The sequence below is a fragment of the Zootoca vivipara genome, chromosome 1 (genome assembly GCF_963506605.1).
Source record: "Zootoca vivipara chromosome 1, rZooViv1.1, whole genome shotgun sequence".
Taxonomy (NCBI): Eukaryota; Metazoa; Chordata; class Lepidosauria; order Squamata; family Lacertidae; genus Zootoca; species Zootoca vivipara.
The window spans coordinates 51327245-51346842 of NC_083276.1; the positions used below are offsets into that span (position 1 = coordinate 51327245).

At 43.7% G+C, this 19598-nt stretch overlaps 1 protein-coding gene across 2 annotated transcripts in view; it reads left to right on the plus strand.

Moving 5' to 3' along the window:
* The first annotated feature begins 17209 nt into the window (after positions 1-17209).
* Positions 17210-19598, plus strand: part of TP53I11 (tumor protein p53 inducible protein 11) — a 92866-nt gene continuing 90477 nt past the window's right edge. For both annotated transcript variants that reach the window (XR_009557594.1, XM_035115860.2), the window contains exon 1: positions 17210-17458. The gene's annotated coding sequence lies outside the window, so the exon portion shown is untranslated. The remainder of the gene's footprint in view (positions 17459-19598) is intronic.

Here is a 19598-nt window from a genome sequence, read left to right on the forward strand (position 1 = left end):
TTACAACATAATTATCTGAGAACCCCAGGTGCCACTGCTTTCCTTACTGCCTGAAGTGACTGTCTCTGTCGACATAACAATAGGGTTGGCCCCATGTACTGCTGAACTACAGCTCTTCCAGGTTAGACTGGGCAAACATCTCCCATTTCAAGGCACTAACAGCATGTACTCTTAGGCTACAGAAGCACTGGAAAATTTATTGGAGGAAATGCTTGATCACAGGTCCTTGGCATTTGGCAACCTGGCATATTTTCTCCAAACTGTGTTGTCTTTATACTCTCAATGCTTTCAATAACTGTGAAGGACCTTGTTGTTTAACCTTTCTCAGACTGGAATGAGGAAGGGACTTAGCTGGATACTGTACTAAGTGTCAGACTGAGAAAGAATGGGTGTTTTTGTTTATTCAGTTGTAAAATCTTAGATCTTTATGAGTAATCCTTCTTTTCCTGTTTTCCAACAGATGAAGCACACACAGTTCAACACACTGTTTAGCACTTTCCCCTCCCATATTGATTCCTGTTAAACAAAATAAAATTCTCCTTATTAGACTGGGGAGTGAATGAAACAGTAGGGACCTCTTAGGAGAGGACAAATGGGATTGAAGAGAGAATATGAAAACAAGAGATGCACAGGCATTTACCAGTGAGCCAGGCCATGAAGATCTGAGGCTGACACCCCAAAATCATGTTGGCGCAAAATCTCAGAGTAATTCCAGTTAGGAAAGGTGTGCATATTTAGGAAATGCATGTTCAGGCATTTGCCTGAACATGCAAGTGTTTCAAGTGTGGACAGGGAGGCACACACAATCCCAATGCACAATGTCCTCATAGAATCATAGAATTGTAGAGTCAGAGAGGGTACCCAAAGGAGCATCTAGTCTAGGCATCCCCAAACTCGGCTCTCCAGATTTTTAGGACTACAATTCCCTCCATCCCTGACCACTGGTCCTGTTAGCTAGGGATGATGGGAGTTGTAGTCCCAAAACAGCTGGAGGGCCGAGTTTGGGGATGCCTGATCTAGTCCAACCCCCCTGCAAGGCAGGAATCACAGCTCATGTGTGTTCTTTCCACCTGGGCTTTCCCTGATGTTTCCATGTTGCACTGGGAAATATTTTATGGGGCTTCTACTCGTGTTCAAAAAAAGGTGTAATACATGATAGACAAAGTTTTACATGTATTTGCTCTACAAAAATGAAACTAAATATACTGTAGGAAAAAAACCAATAGGTCAGTAAGTTTATGTGCTGAAAACTCAAGAGTATCTGAAACAGTAAACTAGCTCCATATATCTTTTCCTAAGACTGGAAGTCTTCAAGAGGCTACCCTACAAGTCACATATCAGTTAGATTCTTCTAATAGAAACCTTAATTATACTTTCACTTTCAAACGTGTCGTTTTTTTCAGAAAAGGACTCTGGAGGAATTCAAAAAATTAAAAAAAAACCACTCCTGGGAGCAAGTTCTGCAGCCGGGTGCTCTAATAGACCAGTCTTAACGCCCAGAATGTATTTGAGGGCTTAGGTTATGCGAGTGATACCCTCCCAAAGGTCTATTCCAGTCAGGCAGAGCCTTGCTAAATAGGCCTCCACTGCAGTCATGTATATCATGGGGGATCCAAACTTCCTCCCCATCTTGGGATTGCTCTGCTCATAGAATTCTCCAGTGTCAAAAGAAAATTAGCACCCAAAATTATGATGGGTCACATACTGCATTGTTGCTGTCCTACAACAGTGTTTTGGGCTTGTATGCCCCAACTGAGCTACTGTTTCCATCTGTTCAAAATGGGGTTGTGTGCAAACTTTTCAGTATTTCATTTTCAAGACAAATTACAAGTCCCTTTCATATCAATGCTGACATTTCGCACCTACTAGCTGATATATAACACCGGAGGAAAGGGCAGCTCTAAGAATCTGTGCTGCAGTAACCGGTACTCTTTGCTTGAAGGTGTTTCTTCTTGCATTTCCAAATGAATTCAGTGTTGGCTACTGGGAATCCATGATGAAGTAATAAATCTGGGGGAGGGGGGTGAACCAGAAACCCTCTGGAACTGCAGTCACCTGCCAGTGAAGGCTGATCTTTGGGAGCCTAAATTCACCCATTTGAAATATGCTGCCAGGAGACCACATGTGGTAGACTGAATAATTCCACGTAGGACCAAACTGGATGTGGCGTTAATTACTTACAAGCATTTCACAAGCAAGTGGGCTTGGGGGGGGGGTGAGGAGGGCATTAAAGTGCCCTTCTCTACCTCCTTTAATGGTTAAGTTTTAACTCTCTCACCCCACCCACCACAGTCCTTCTGCTGGAAATCACTTCCTTGAAACTGAAGTTTGCATAAGGAGGTAAGCCTGGCAGGGGTGAGGGGTGGGGATAGGAGGCTCCTTCCCAATACAAACAAGAACTTTGTGTGGCAATTTTTGCTGGGACTCCAGTGGAAGGCGAGGGTTAAACTTTAACTCTCCCAGCCCCTTTGAACCTACTGCTGTTTACACTACAAAAAAAGGGCATGCTCACTGCAGCCTCACATTTAAGGCCACTTCTAGAAATGGGAAAATAGGATAGATTAGGGACTTCAACACGATTATCCAACATGATTGAATTTCTAACCAGTCTCATTTTTCTACTTCTTCCTGTACATTCCTGTAGCCACTTACCTGGGAAGAATGTTCTGACGACGACAACAACAACAGCAGCAACAACAACATTTGTGCCCCACCCATCTGACTGGGTTGCCCCAGTCACTCTGAGCAACATGTTGGCGACAAATATTCATACAATAATAACAGACTCCCTCGGCAGGTTGTGGACTCTTCTGCATTGGAGGTTTTTAATCCCTCTGTCAAGGATGAGATTCCTGCATTGCAGGGGGTTGGACTAGATGACTCTAGGGGTCCCTTCCAACTCTAAGATTCTATGCTTCTAAGCAAACCCCATTGAACTCAATGGGGATTGCTTCTGAGTAAATCTGTGTAGGACTGCTTTGTAAGCACTTTGAGGTGGATTCTGACAGAAGTGGACCACCAACAGGAAAACATCCGAAAGAAGATGCACCAGAAACCTGCTATTTCTTAGAGAAGGGCTGTAGCAAAGTGGCAGAGCATCTGCTTTGCATGTGGAGGGTCATAGGTTCAATCCCTGGCATCTCCAGGTCAGACTGAGAAACTTTCCTGCCTGAAAGCCAGAAGAGGTGCCACCGAGCTACGGTACCTTCACTTACCTGTGAAGGTAAGTAGGTGGCAACTGGGAAGAAGGCTTTCTTTGTTTCGGTGTCACATTTATAGTCTTCCTATGGTATTGTAGCTCAGTGACAGAGCACCTGGAAGGTCTCAGGTTCAAACTCCACATACGGTTACGAGACTTTCCTGCCTGAAACCCTGATGAGCCACTGCCAAGCCATGTAGACAATGCAGTCATACCTTGGAAGTCGAACGGAATCCATTCTGGAAGTCTGTTTGACTTCCAAAATGTTCGGAAGCCAAAGTGCGGCTTCTGGTTGGCTGCAGGAAGCTCCTGTAGCCAATTGGAAGCCACAAAAGCCCTGTTGGATGTTTGGCTTCCAAACATAGTTCACAAATCGGAACAGTCACTTCCGGGGTTGCGGCGTTCGGGAGCCAAAATGTTCAAGAACTAAGGTGTTCGAAACCCAAGGTACGACTGTACTGTACTACATGGACTTAGTCTGACTCAGTGTAAGGCAGCTCCCTATGTCCCTGGTTTATTCAGGATCACAAAAATAAGATAGCCACACTTGTGATACATTTTGTTTTCAGCTGGTAGCCAAGTCTTTCCTTTTTGCTGTTTAGCACCTGGAGCAGTGAGCTAGTAAAATAACTACGTTGCAGAGCCAGTGTGGGTGTCCTATATATGCCAGCATCATTTCACAATTACAACCTGATGTTTGACTTGTTCTGTAGCACATTGGACTACAGCTCACCTACCAATGACTTATGCAGGTCACGCTTCTCGTGCACATCAGTGTTTACTGTGGCAAAAGGTGTGTGTGGACAGGCAACGAAGCCCTCAAGGTGACAGCTGTATTGTCTGAGGAATAGAACAAGGCCACATAATTAAAATGTGAGTCAAAATGTTGAACGTTAAAAAAAAGAGAGAGAATGGTTAGCAAGCACAAAGGCATGAGGATTCCACACTCCCTATACATTTTCAAGACATGCAACACGTTTGGCTTCAGGCGGATTTCTACATCCAAATATCACCTCATTGAAAGCCCTCGGAGGGATCAAAGTGTCCACATGAACAATACCATCTGTACATCACAGTTTTAAACTTCAAGAGCATGTAGAAAAGTGTTTTCAGTAATGTGTGAACAGATTCATTGCTTGGGAAGTCAGGCATTTATTGGCCAGGATAAAGTATTAACTATCTGCACAAAGCCATTATTTAAATTTGCACTGTGTTTGTTTTTGCTATTTTTAACTAATGTGAGAATGCCTGCCTCCAGACTCCAGGACATTGCTTTCAAAAATCCCTAAAAACACTTCAGTGGAGAAATGTCAGGCATCAAGTTAGCAAGTCTAGGTAAAGATAGGGATGTGTGCATAAGGATTTTACGGTATATGCACCTCTGCAAATTGGGCTGGAAGGGTACACACAGTGCCTGCCTTCATATACCGAAGAAGAAAATTACTCACTTTTTTTTGGTTTGGGGAGTTGGAACCTGAGATTCTAAAAAATTCAGATTTTATGACAGATGATATTTAATTTAAGCCAGACCTCAGTTCCAGTACATGTTAGCTAGAATATGAATGGATGTGTGTTAATATTTTCTGCAAACCTTCCACTTGCACCTCTTCCACACAGCCCTGCTTCTGTTCTAAAGTTATATTCAAAACATAGAACATTCTCTATTGCTTCCTTCTCACTGGAGAAGCTTGCTATCGATTTCAGCTGGGTTCATACAGCCAAACTTGTTTTTACAGCTAGAGCAACACTTCTCTGTATGATTTCTGCTTGAAATCGCTGATATTCAGCTACGCGTTTTGATTCACAAGCTGGGGTAGGGCCTAGCAGCATTGTCAGCAAGCCAACATTGAGTGAGCGGCATGGTTTTCAGGGCTTCAGTCACAAGCTAGACCACACAAAGTGTTTTCATAATCGCAGATTCCTTGGGAGGTATCCCTGAACTGAATCTGAACATTGGGCAGTTTGATAGAGCTGCCTCATGCAGCAGATGCTGAGGGGTAGGAAACGGCAGTAAGCCACTGGAGAGCAGAGCCCTGTGCGCCACACACCCTGCCCTAGTGCTGCCCTGAAGTGCGGTGGAGAATGTTGTCCCAACACCCATGTTGACACACAATTCAACCTTCAGTCCATACATGGAATGGGGAAGTGCCATTTTGTTGCCAACAAAATGACTTTAGCCAGAGATCTGATTGTTAGTGCTCTGGTACTGACAGACTCAAAGGAAGTTCCAGCACTGATCTGAGAGGCACCTGGGTTGGATCTGAGTCCTCCTCCTACCATGCATTCTCTCCTTCACCTGTGTATGGGTCTGAAAAGCTCGGGATACTGCTGGACCCCTATAACCCCACCCATAATTTAACATAAAATAGCAGGTGTCATTCTGGCTCTAGCCGATATCCATCAGATTTCATCTGGAGTCTGTCTCTGATTATACCAGATTCTGTGCTGGCAGATTTCTCCAAGTTCTGCCTCTTTTCTTCCTGGTTCTGCCTTAGCCCCATCTTTGTCTAGCCTTGGCTATGGCACCTAGGTTATCTGTATTATTTTAAATTAAAAGGTCAGGAATCCTATCTACTAGGGCTGGGTGGATAAAATTTCTGGAAGAAATTGTTAGCACAGGTGTGATTTCTTACACAACTTTGAGTCCCTGCATCTTTCAGTTTAGCAGAACTGTCTGTATCCGCAGAATCACAAAATCTGAACGAGCCCATTCTTTGTAGAGGGAGACTTGGAAGATATACTGTACACCAGGGCCGGCCCTATCATTAGACAGAGCGAAATGGCTTCCTAGGCAGAGGATGCTGCAGCTGAAGTCCCAGTCCTGTGTTCCCTAAACCAGACTGCTGCATCTTGAACTTTGCCTCAGGTAGCAAGGTGTCTGGGTTTGGCACTGGTAAGCACAAGACAGCCCTGCCTTTCTTCTCTTCCCTTAAAATCAGGACTGTGTCTCACAACAAGGCAAGTGATCTTGTGGAAGCATCAAGCAGGGCTGGATGTCTGGAAGTGTCTGAGTAGTGCAGGAAGCCCCTTTTTCTTTTTCTTTTAAGTGCTGGCTCTAGCAGGGAAGGAGAGGTGGGCCTACACTTCAGAGAGCACCATGTACCTGTGACAGACACTGCTTAAAATTGCACAATCTCATTTGAGTGGTAGATCAGAACATTAGGTGGCTGAGATACTGCAGGGAAGTCTACTAATATGGGAGAAATTATAGGGTGAGACATATAAATGAGAGAGTGCAGCAGAAACACCAGTAGCTGCAGCACTGCATGCCGTTGATGTATCTGAATGCAATCAGGAATTCCTTGAATCTGTTTAATTGGAAAACGGACACGTTGGAAATCTACTGAGTTGTAAGATTCAGCTGTTCACCCAGGGTCTACTGAGCGGTGTTAAGAGGATTGCTGAAAGCTTTTTTTAATTACACATTGTTGTGGCCACAAATTAAAATCCACCCCCAGATTAATTAGTTAAGGGCACAACAGGCAGTAACTTTAGGGATGTAGGGTTGTTCAAGGTCTGCCACCATGTCGGCGGTGTGCATACACCAGCTCCTTTCTCTCTTTCTTGGTGCAAAAGAAAACTGACAATGGTTTTTCCTTCCAGTTTGTATCCAGAGCTGACACAGAACAAAAAGCCATTCTGAAAGGCCAGATCTAAGAGTCAGAATCATAGGCAACTGAAGTAGATCCTGCTCCATCAACGTCAGGGTCCAATACACTTGCATCTCCAACAATATTGATAGATCTTGGGATTTATTCGTTTGTTAATGGCATTTTAGTAAGTTACACTAGAGAACATGTGATCAGGGCTAGCCCACATATGAGGCAAGGTGAGGCAGTTATTAAAACGACTGGGGAAATATTGGACAACTGCATAGGCCTGTCAACATACTTGGGTTTCCAAGAGATTCCTGAAGCTCAAACATGATTCGTCCATTGCTGGACGAATATTCCACAGCATGGGACTGGTGACAGCAAATCCCCAACTTCTAGTGGAGGCCAGAAAGGCCTCTGCAGCACAGGGGATAACTAGCAGCTCTCCTTCCAATGATCTCACTGACAGAGCTGGGATATACCATTGTCAAAGCTTGATAAAGTATTCATGATGAAAAAGAGAGGAAATGTTTCCAGTGTCTTTTCCTTCTAGCAATGAATGCTAGCTTTTGCTTATTATCACGTCTTGTTCATCTTCCACTAAGACAATGCCTCCTTTTCCTCCAAGGCACACTGATGGAAGCTTTGCAGTATGTCCAGTTACTTAAATGTCATCAATAAATTTATCTATCAGTTAAATGCCAGGTAATTAGCCAGCTAAAAATCTTTAATCAATTGAATGCCCCAATTAAAAGTCACTCTGAAACCCAAGGCAATCAAGAGGCATTTGTATGGCGAACAAACAAAAGCATCCATCTTTGTCTGGGCTTCTCAAGGGCTCAAGAATAAGAAAGAAAATAGTGCCACATTAATAATTCCTTCAAGGCGATGCCTCCCCCATTTCATCACTGGAAAGGGGTGAAAATGCTACTATTGGGGGTGGACGTTAGAAAACCCAGCTCTGGCAGAGAACTCCAAGGTGGAATCAGTCAACTGAGTGAAGTATTATACAAAATTCTGTGTTGCTCTCTTGCTAGTCTCTGCAGGAATCACAGAGAGACTGCATGATGTCTTCATCATCTTTTGCACAGTTTTTTTTGTTTTTTGTTTTTAAAGGGATTAGATGAGGATTAAACACAAACAGAAAGCATGTTCAGGACTGTGGGTGCTCACTAAAAGGGCATTATCCTCACCTACAGTGGTTGTGTGTGAAGATGAATACCTATTGGGAAAGATTTCTTTTTTAAAATCATAACACGCTGAATATATCCCATGCTGGGAAAACCTAAAAGACCTATTGCATTCATGATGCGCCTATTGAGGGCAAAGTCTAGAAAGCTATGCCATTCAGAAATTCTCTTTTTGATTCTGTCAGGTATGAATCCCCCCTAAGTTCTGTGAACAAAGAATGTCAGAAGTTCCCTGAAGGCTGCACTTCATACAAATGTTAGCCTATACAAAAGATGACAGCTCCAGTTACAAGGTGGGATGCTGAAACTCAAATATCCCTTGTTGCTTTCAGTAGTAACTCCTTATTTAATCTTATATCCAATTCACACTCCTGATTTCCAAAACCTCGGATCTCGTCTGGTCCATGCCTTGTTTATATTCTGCCTCAGCTTCGCTATCATGATCAATCAGGATTTCCACCTGGTTTCAGGTTATACTGAAATTTAAACTGGCAGGCAGCTTGCCGTGTTACCCTTTGTAAGCTGCCCGCCATTTTACAAGTATCCCAAAGACCTGATGTCGCAACTCCCAGGGCATACATTTGGCTGGAACCCTACTGTGTTAAGAAGGTGACTGAGAGAAGCGGCTGAAGATTTGGCTGAAATTGGGGTTGGGAAAGGCTTACAGGTTTCATTGGGGGGTCCTACCTTAATAATTTGAGAATTACCCAAATGCCTCTTTATGTTTTGCATTGAAGGGAACCAATTCCTTTGGAAAGACTGCACCACAGGTGGAAACTCCCTGGGATCCAAATTAAGAGGATCCAAATCCCGAGCATTTTTGCTCCTGTAAATACAAGATAAGAAGTCGACCGTCTGCCCTGTGGAATTGAGTTGCAAAACAGCAATTGTTTGTGTTGTTTTGTTATACGCAAGAAATTAAGATACCATTCCTGTGTTGAACTGTGCGCTTCTAAATTACCCCTATTATTGTTGTTACCATTACATTTCCAATTCTACTGAACAGTCAGTAAGAGCAGCTATTACCGCATTCAGCCAACACGACTATTGTCAAGAACTTACACAAAGGGCTTTTTGTTTAGGTCTACCTTGTCTTGTGGATGAACCTTTTAGCATATGTAAGCTGTCCATTTTTTCACTTTTTATTCCCTTTTCATTCCATATGAAAATAAAGTCCCAACCAATACATTTTGGCACATAGGATGGACCCCAAAATGCCACACACACACCCCTTGCCAAGGAAGGAGAGGTGAAGGAAGACCTATACAGTACAGTATCAGGAACAGGGGGTGGGGAACAAAGATCAACAACAGGATCTGCTGTCCCACTGGTTCCTGTGTTTATAAATGAATCCTATTTGTCTTTTTTGTCCAGTATCCATTTTGGCCACTGACAGAAGAATCACGACCAATTTGCCTGGTGATAATTGACTTTGTGTCTCAGATAAAACTTGGAGTTTTCCCCATAGTTCTCTTCCTCTAGCCCCCCCCCCCCAGCCACCTCCACACCAGAAACTTACATTTGGAGGGAGCACAGCAAGGATAGCCAAAGTGGTACCCTACAGATATATTTGACTCCAACTCCCATCAGCCTCAGCTGGGCCAAGGATGATGCGAGTTGGAGTCAAAAACATCTAAAGGGCACTAGACTGGCTAACCCTGACATAGAGAAAACAGCAGCAAGAGAGACAGTGGCAGAGGTCTCATCCTTAAGTTCCTTGCCTTCTCGAGAGCAACCGAGACCTCTGGATATGCTTGGATGTGTTTGTTGTGTTGCTCTGGCAACCTTGGAGACCTGCTGTAAAAATGATGATGATAACAATTAAAGTAATTAAAATATATATTCATTCATGACACAACCATACCTGGCTTTTATGATGTTTGAGCTTTCAGCCTTAATTTGAAATAAATAAATAAATTGAAAACATATTCTCTCTGTATTCAGGAAACATATCTTTTCCCACTTAGATGACCACTTCATGCATCTGATGATATGGATGGTGGCTCAGAAAAACTGAGGCCACAATAATTTTTTCAGTTGTGGTGATGCTACAAGACTCTTTCATGTTTTTGCTCCATCAGCCTGACATGGCTGCTCCTTCTTAACAGTTTTCCTATTTGCTCTGTGATTAATCTTTAGGAACCTGAGTTCATTTGGAGCCTGGACATTTTCCATACCAAATGCTTTGGCAGGTAAATTATTTTCTGGCATGCACACACATTTTTTGAAGAAATTTATAATAATGACACTTGACAATAGGGTGGCGGGGAGACAACCTGTTAATTCCCAGGAGCTGGAAACATTTTAGATCCATCCCATTTAACAGGTCTATATTGTCTGGAGATTTTCAAATAAGGCCAAGGTTTCAAATGCATGAGAAGTGTACAACATATATATATATATATATATATATATATATATATATATATACACACACACACACACACACACACACACACACACACACGCTATGTTTGATAGAAGTTTCAACAAGTGCATGAGAAGAATGTATTCTGCTCTCTCACCCAAATGGGATTATGCAGTGGCGCTGTGGTTTAAATCACTGAGCCTAGGGCTTGCTGATCGAAAGGTCGGCAGTTCGAATCCCCGTGACGGGGTGAGCTCCCATTGCTCGGTCCCTGCTCCTGCCAACCTAGCAGTTCAAAAGCACGTCAAAGTGCAAGTAGATAAATAGGTACTGCTCCGGCGGGAAGGTAAACGGCGTTTCCGTGCGCTGCTCTGGTTCGCCAGAAGCGGCTTAGTCATGCTGGCCACATGACCACATGGAAGCTGTCTGCGGAAAAACACTGGCTCCCTCGGCCTATAGAACAAGATGAGCACCACAACCCCAGAGTTGTTTGCGACTGGACTTAACTGTCAGGGGTCCTTTTTATGACTTTTTAACAAAAATGAGAGGGTGAATCAGATCACATTCAAAGGCAAATCACCTGCTGACGATGCTTTGTGTTACACTCCCTTCCATTCTCATGCACATAATGCTATCTCAGTTCAATGTTGTTAATGTTCTCACTTGGTGGTAGTCTACTTTGGTCTACTTGGTCTATTTGGTCTACTTTGGGGTAGAAATGTGGGGCATAGCTTGAAGGGGAGGATACTATTTTAAATATAGATATAATACTTCACAATAGTTAAAAAAGGAAAATATGTTGTCCATTAGTTTACAACAAGTTATGTAAAGTTGATTTTCCTATATTTCAACTAAACTCCTACTTCGGAAGAGAAAGAAAAACTTTTTTTAAAAAATGTTCTAGTTAGTAGCCGTCTGCTCCTTTTTGAAGGTGCATGTGGATGCTGCAAAGCATTTATATGTAGGATGAGTACCAACCCCCCAATAAACACGTGCCTGGAAGCACCCAGATTTGAATAACTGCAAGGTTTTTTATTTCCAAACTGGGATTCTCAGGCCATGCTTAACCTGATAATAAGCCTGGTTAAAATTAATGCACTTGCTTTGGCATGGGCGTGATGCTTCTCTGATGAAAGTTTGCTTCAAAAATAATTTTGGTACAAGTGAATATTGTACTGATCTTTCATTTTAAAAAAGAAACTATTACATTTCCCCTCCCCTCAGTCTTGTTGTTGCCAAGGGTCGATTTATTATTATATTATGTACTGGTATTTTATGTAAACAGTTTGGAGAGCTGCCCAGACAAAAATCTGTTCAAGAAAGCCTAGAATGCATTTAAAAAGCACAGTTCTGAATTAATCTGTTGCAATAAGTTTTTCTTCTGTCATTTTCAGACTGAGACAGACTGCAGACTAGGTTAAGTGCTGTGACATCTTCCAGAAACACTTTGTAAAATACACGCTGCCTGAAGAAAAAGTTCTGTACAACTCACGTAAAAAGGCTCACACCTGCCAAGATTGGTAAAGTTCCATCCTGATAAAGAAATAACTGTTTCTATTTCTGATGTTCAGAAGTGAGTGCTGTTGCTCAAATCAGTAGGTTTGGGGAAAGCCAAGTTTGTGCAAACCCCCCCCCCCCCAATGGAACATTAAAGGTAAAGGGACCCCCCTGACCATTAGGTGCAGTCGTGCCCGACTCTGGGGTTGCGGCGCTCATCTCGCATTATTGGCCGAGGGAGCCGGCGTACATTTTTAAGTCCAAACTGGATAAATTCTTCCTTTAAAAACATTTTTCCCCACATAACTTCTAAAGTCTTAATTTTCCAATACTTTTTAAGCAAGTTCTTTATTGTTACAATATTCTAAACACCATTCACTGACTCATCCGGGAACCTGGGTCCAGCTTCCAGAGGGACTTTCTTTTAGCAATACCACAATTTTTGCAGGAACTTCCACTTAATTCAAACCTCTCCCCTGTGCCTGCTACAGAGGAGGGTTTTTAGGTCCACTTTCTAGTAAATTGAAGGCATCCCACTTTATCAGCTTAGGGTTAACTCATTGCATCACAGTCTCTCAAAAGGGGGCAATCGACTTCCTTTTGAAATTACCCCCCGTAGCCAATTCTTGATTTTATATTCCAAATACAACTTTTTACTGACAGGTTCCAATTTATAATCCTTACTTGAAAGAAGGAATCCACCGCTCTCCACTGTCGGCACGTAGCTTCACTTCACGAGGGTGATTTTGAGCAGTATATATTTGCACTTTGACGTGCTTTCGAATTGCTAGGTTGGCAGGAGCAGGGACCGAGCAACGGGCGCTCACTCTGTCGCAGGGATTCGAACTGCCGACCTTCTGATCGGCAAGCCCTAGGCTCAGTGGTTTAACCCACAGCGCTACCCGCATCCTAAATGAAATGGAGTATCATCAGCCAAAGTACAGTCAAACCTCAGTTCCTGAATGCCTCCGTTTTGGAACATTTCGGCTCCCGAACGCTGAAAACCAGAAAGAAACTGCTCTGGCTTTCAAATGATTTTCAGAAGCCGAATGTGCTACGCAGCTTCCGTTTTGAGTTTCCCTATTACATTGAGGCTTCTGCTTTCAGTTTTCAGTTGTTGAACGTTTTGGAAGTCGAACGGTCTTCTATGGGGCATAGGAGTTACGTTCGACAACAGAGGTTTGACTATATAACAACATTCTGTTGCCAGTCCCACCTGTGAGTTCTGCCCTTTTGTTGTTGATGATCAAATCATAGCTGCCAAGTTTTTCCTTTTCTTGCGAGGAAGCCTATTCAGCATAAGGGAAAATCCCTTTAAAAAAGGGATAACTTGGCAGCTATGGATCAAATATGTAATTTTACCTTTTCTCTTTGCTTTCTTTTCTTTCTTTCTTTTTTACTAGCAGAAGGTATTTGCAGCTTAACCACCATTTTGAACATAGCTGGGGAGCTAAAGAGTAGCAAAAGAAGGGATGATTCTATGCCTGCAGAATAGAAGGAAGCTGGTTTGGTTTGGTTTTGTTTTGCTTGGGGCTTCATGAAGTGCAATTGCTTCTACAGCAGTACTGCTGGCTGTGTTGTCTGACAGAAATATAAAAGATGCATAAAACGGGAGACTTCAGTAAAATGACAATAGAGAAGCTTGCCTTTCAGGAAGAAATCAATGTTGCCAGATACAATTTACCTAAAATAAAGGCCCAGATGATACATTCAACTAGTGATTTGCTGGAGGGGCACCTGACTTGGTTATTGAAAAGTGAGACAAATATACTCTGCATATGCTCAGAGGCCTGAAAAGCTGCAGTCCATGTTAATATAGGTAGGGGTTTTGTAGCTATGATCCCTCAAGTGAGGTGGATGTAATTCTTCATTAAGTGGAGAAATATGTCCGAAAGCATGCACAGGAACAAAAAATGAGCATGTGTTCTGAAATGGCACAACACATGGATGTGACTAATAAAGGGTACCCTCAGTACATTCCCACTTATGTGAAAAGGCAGCAGTTTTCTCTATTCTGACCTGTTATACAATATATAGTGATGTCCCTGATACTGTTTGACCTATGCCAGTGGTGGGAAAATTGGAGGACACCAGATGCTGTCAGACCCTAGCTCACCTCACCCCCAGCCACCGTGACCAATGGTGAGGGGCAGTGGTAGTTCCATGGGTAAGCAAACTAAGGCCCTGGGGCCAGATACAGCCCAATCGCCTTCTCAATCCGGCCCGCGGACGGTCCGGGAATCAGTGTGTTTTTACATGAGTAGAATGTGTCCGTTTATTTAAAATACATCTCTGGGTTATTTGTGGGGCACAGGAATTCATTCATTTTTTTTCTTCAAAATATAGTCCGGCCCCCCACAAGGTCTGAGGGACAGTGGACTGGCCCCCTGCTGAAAAAGTTTGCTGACCTCTGTTCTAGTCCAACAGCATCAGGCGACTCATAGATTCCACATTATGTGGTTCACCTGCCCATAGCACATAAGGTTTGTTTGACAAAGAAAAACCTTCAGTCAGTTGACCTTTAATCAATTCCTCTGAGAAAAGATTATGATTATGTTCACGTGTTTGCCTTGTTTTATTTTTAACAGTAACAAAAAATGAAACAAAGAATGCATATGTTCTTTACGTTCCTTTATCCCCCCCCCCCTTTATGTTGTTAGTGCTTTAGATACATTTCTTTGTTCATGGCTGGCTTATCTGGAATCATAAATAATCCATGATCAGAGACGTTAAAAAAAAAACACCAAACCAATTTCCATGTTAATTAAAGGCTGGGAACGGAACAATGGGGTTGTATGTTTCTCTGGAGGCTGCCTGAATTCTGCTGGGATTTCAGATGCAATGTGCTCATCTAAATTCACCTCTTCTCATGCTAGCTGACACCTGTCAGTCCCTTCACATTTAAGAATTTAGAGAGAGAGACCAAAAAAGAAAGAAAGAAAGAAAGAAAGAAAATATTTCCAAAGTAAAGACTATCAAGAAATAACATTTTCATGACTTTCATAGGAACAGTTAAATTGAATTCTCTGAAAGCTAGTGTCACATTGTGTGGATGCTGTAAGCTAGAACTTCCCATGGTAAAATCTCCTTTACCGTGAACTCAATGTGCTGACATATTGGCTAACAGCAGCATTCTAATGCATGTCTACTCAGAAGTAAGCCCTATTAAGTTAAATGACACTTTACCCCAGGTAAGTGCAACCTGCAATCCTATGCATGCTTACTTGGGAGCCAGTCCCACTGAACCCAATGCTGCTTGCTTCAAAGTACACACACAGGATTGCATAGTAAGATACACACTTCAGTTTACTCTGCATCCAGCACTGGATCCATCCCACCATTGGTTTGGGAAGCAGTGTGCACACAATGTTAGCTATATATAATCCATCTCCTTTCTGTATGTATTCTGTCATTTCTTAGGAAAGGCTGTGTTTTGATATTCCCCACCAGCCCAAACCAAAGCAGCTTTGATCCCTGTGTTTTCCGTTAATAATGTGTCCACAACCTAAGTGTCAGTTGTGAGCTGAAACCCAAGCTTTGAACGAACAAGTGGTCTTAATTAAACCACCAGGTGCAATCCCCCCTCTGAAATATGGGGATAATAGTTATTATTTATTTAATTGGTTCATTGCCTAATACAGGCATCCCCAAACTTTGGCCCTCCAGATGTTTTGGACTACAATTCCCATCATCCCTGACCACTGGTCCTGTTAGCTAGGGATCATGGGAGTTGTAGGCCAAAAACCTGGAGGGCCGCAGTTTGGGGATGCCTGGCCTAATAGCAGTCAATGTCAAGGTGGCTTTCAACAAGTTTAGAAGCATACAAAAAAATTTTTTAATGCAACCTTACAGTGCGGATTTAATCATCACCGCATACACAGTGCCTTGAACACTCAAAGTGATATTTAAATTCAAAGAAGTTAGGTGGGAGTCCAAAATCTGGAGGACCAAACATTCTCCACTCATTTTTAAAAATGCTTTAAGGCAGGTGTTGCGAATCTTTGGCCCTCCAGCTGTTGCTAAACTGTAACTCCCATCAGCCCTAGCAAGCATGACCAGGCATGATGGGACTTGTAGTTAGTTCAGCAACACAAGGAGGCCAAAGCATCTCCACACCTGCTCTAAGAAAAGCAGCAGCTGCTGTGCTTCCAACTTTGTCCGCTTTTCCACCTTACTCCTTTGACAGTGAAAGGGCATTGATTCTGGAAGGAACAGTAGCATTGTCCTTCGTGACTTGGAGGACTAGGATGAGGACATGGCAACTGTAGATGAGGATATTAAAAATTACAATATATTGTTGCCACATGCCCCAGACCCATCCCTGACAGAGACACCATGCCTTTAATGTATTTTGACGACTTCCAACATTATTTATTTTTCTTTCCCAAAGGTTTCTGTGGCTTTTCTGGACTGGTGGGGCTTTTTTGGTGTGTGTGAATATTATTATTTTATTATCAGTGGCAGACTTTGGGCTTTAAAATTCCAGTGGCACCCTGTGCAATGCTAGAATCCGCACCCCCTGCCTCTCACCTTCCATTGTTCATCATTGTTGTGGTGCCCCTTGCAGCACCCAGTTTGGGTGAACGGGTTGCGTTCCCCCAAATCTGCCTCTGTATTATGCTTTAAAGTTGTTGGGTTTTTTGAGTGGCTGTGTTGCTAGTATAATGCATTTCACTTATGTTTGTTGTGAGATTTGCTTGGCGACCTTTTTGTATTCTACTGGGGGAGCTGAATTTCTCAGGCCTGCGAATCCCGCGGGTGGGGATTTCCCCTTTTGAGGGTCGGGATGGTTGTGAGGTCTGGTTGTTGTTTTTTGGTGGCGCGCCTGAAAAGCACCTGACTCGATGGCAAATGCACAGCAGCCAGGCATTTAAGGGTACAAATTCCCATTGCACATACACAGGTTAAAAAGAAAATCCTTCTGGGGTTTCTTCCACAGGTTTGACACCGCAAAATGAAATGCAGCCCGACCATAAAAGGGACCTAATAACTCGGCTCTAAACTTAAACACCCGAAGTTTCTCCTCTCGTTGGGGCATGTTAACCCGAATTCGTAAACCAACCCGTCAAACCTGCCGTCGAGGATACGCGCGCTCGTGCTTGCCAGGGGACTACGGGGGTGTGGGGGCGAGATGCTCGCGTCGTGCAACCTTTAATTCACTGTAAAAACAATAGGTCCTCTCCAGGAGGCGCTTAAGTCTGCTCCCTGCGCCGCCTCTCGCTCCCTGCAGGTGTCGCTCTCCAGCTCAGCGGCGCAGCGTGTGGGCGAGCGGCAACAAAGCGGCGGGGCGTGTGGGCGGGGCCGTCCTTTGCCTAGCCGCGCGATGTGTGATTGATTGTATATGGTAATACGGAGGCGGGGCTAAGGCGTCCTCCGCGGCTTGCGGGAAAAAACGCGCAGGTTGTGCAAAAGTGGCTGATTGTGCCGGCTCGCCTGTCTCTGGCGGCGGCTCTGCGAGGGACCCTCGGAGATGTGACCGCCTCCCGTAGGCCGGCTGTGCGGATTGTTACTCTTCTTTTTCTTCTTCTGCTTCTTCTTCTTCTGCAGCGGCAGCAGCAGCTGCTCTCTGGAGCCAGCGACCTTTTCTGTGGGCGGAACATGCTTTAAAACTGTGAGTTGTTTTCGGCGCGTTGACTTTTCGCGAGGCAGGCTGCCAGCTTCCCCGTCTGGGCTTTCTCCCCTCAGAAAAGCCCCCGGTGGCCTCGCTAGCTAAGAATAGCTGCTGGCAGAAACTGCCCCGGGGAGCGGCGGGGGTCGTCGGGGGGTCATAGACGGAGTCCGGGAGCAGCTGGTGTATCCCGGGGCGAAACAAACTTGCGAAGAAAGTAAGCCCGCTTGCATTCAGTGGCACGGACGGGTGAAGACTGTCCCACGACTTTCTTTTTTTTTTTCTCCTTTACATGTTGGGATAGTGGATGAGGCAGCCCAGCCCATTACTACTACTACTACTACTAATATTTAATTGCTCCTCATGAGCCCCCGCTCCTTCCCCCAGCGTTGGTGTTGCCTCTCTGGAGTTTGGCGAAGAGCCAAAAAAATAAAAATCAGTTGTATACCGGTAGTTTGGTAGAGAAATCCACTTCCTGTTAATAAGGCTTGAAAAAAGGAGGGAGGGGAGCCAGTTGTAACACTGAACATTTCTTGACACCTCTTTGTTTTAAGAGCCTTGTGGGCTGCGTTATGAAATGCTGCAGAAATTGCTCACAAGTTTGTGGCTATTTGTTTCTTTTTACATCATTCAACCCAATCAAGAATGCTGAATTTGATATTTTTTTGTGGTGGAGCCGGGGAGAGGGAGGGGGCAGACAAGGTATTTAAATATACGTGGATGGATTTGCCACAAAAAAGGATTAAGAAAATGAAGGCGCTGGCACATAGTACCCTGAATTATTGGTTGGTATGGGTGTGAACACCTGCAAGCCACACCCCTGATTTCTCTTTATATTACCCACATTGTGCTGTCACCCCCCCCCTTCTTAAAACAAAAAGCAAACCAAAACCCACCAATACCCAAGGGGCGTTGCCCCGCCCACCCCTTCCTTCCCCTTCAATTTAAGCATTGCATGAGTGTAAACATGTCTCTGAATGCATGCATACTGTATGGCTTTGTGCTTCATGCAGCACCTTCAGGGGCATCTTCATTGTGCAAGGAACTGTATCAACAGCTAGGAGGGAAGGGAGGGTGGGATTCCTTTGTCTGTTTCCTCCCTGTGCTTTCCCCCTGAAGCAATTGTAAGAGCAACAGCAGTGCTGCACAGCCAGACCTCTCAACATGTCATCCAGCTTTCTAAAACTGAAAGGAACACACCCACCCCATTCCTTTCAGCTGGTTTATATATATATATATAAATATCTGCTGGTTGGGCTCCTCAGAGCAGAGTATTTGAGAATTCACATCTGCTCTCTTAATAATGTTCTCTGCCTTGCCTGAGGAATGTAGCCGGCTATCTTTTGTCATTTTGCAAGATCCATTTGATTTTACTAATGCAAAGTTTTTCTTGGTGCCCTTTGCTACTGGATCTAAGGCAGGGTAGTGAACCTGTGGTCCTCCTTTTGTTGGACTCAGAACTCCCATCAGCCCCAGCCAGAATGACTAATGGGAAGGGTTGGTGAGACTTATAGGCTAATGAGAGCTAGAGCACTGCACGCTGCCCAGCTGTTCTGTAGCCTCAGTAAGTGGGGGTTTCACTAATGTTGCTTATCTAGGGCTGCCATATGTCCGGAATTTCCTGAACATAGCCGGGATTTGTGTCCAGATTTTCTCTTTTTGAAATATGGCAACCCTAACTTTATTTGTTGCCTGGCAATGTATGTACTTAATTTTAAAGTTCAGTTTGTGGACAATGGGAGTCCCTGCACATGTGAAGGAATCTAGAACCCTCTAAGCTACAGTAGTCATGCAAAAACATCCTTCTGTACCATTAAGAGAATGAGTTGAGAAACAGTTCAAATTTGTCCTCCTGCTATGATCTTTGCCTTTTCCCTTGTTTGTGACAAACATGATGGTGAAAAGTTTGTTCTGCTTCATAGGGAGGTTCTTAGAATGCTCTCACTGCAGCCACTAAAAACACTTAATGTATTCAAATTCTTAGCAGTCTTGTTGATATTATTATACAACCTGCAAAAATAGGACGGATGATTGCAAAATACAAGGAATCTTTCCAGGCAGCACTAAAAGTGCTCTTTGTTTACAATGTTTCATGACCACTTTTCAACAAATATTTTCAGAAAGTGGCTTGCCCTACCCCCCC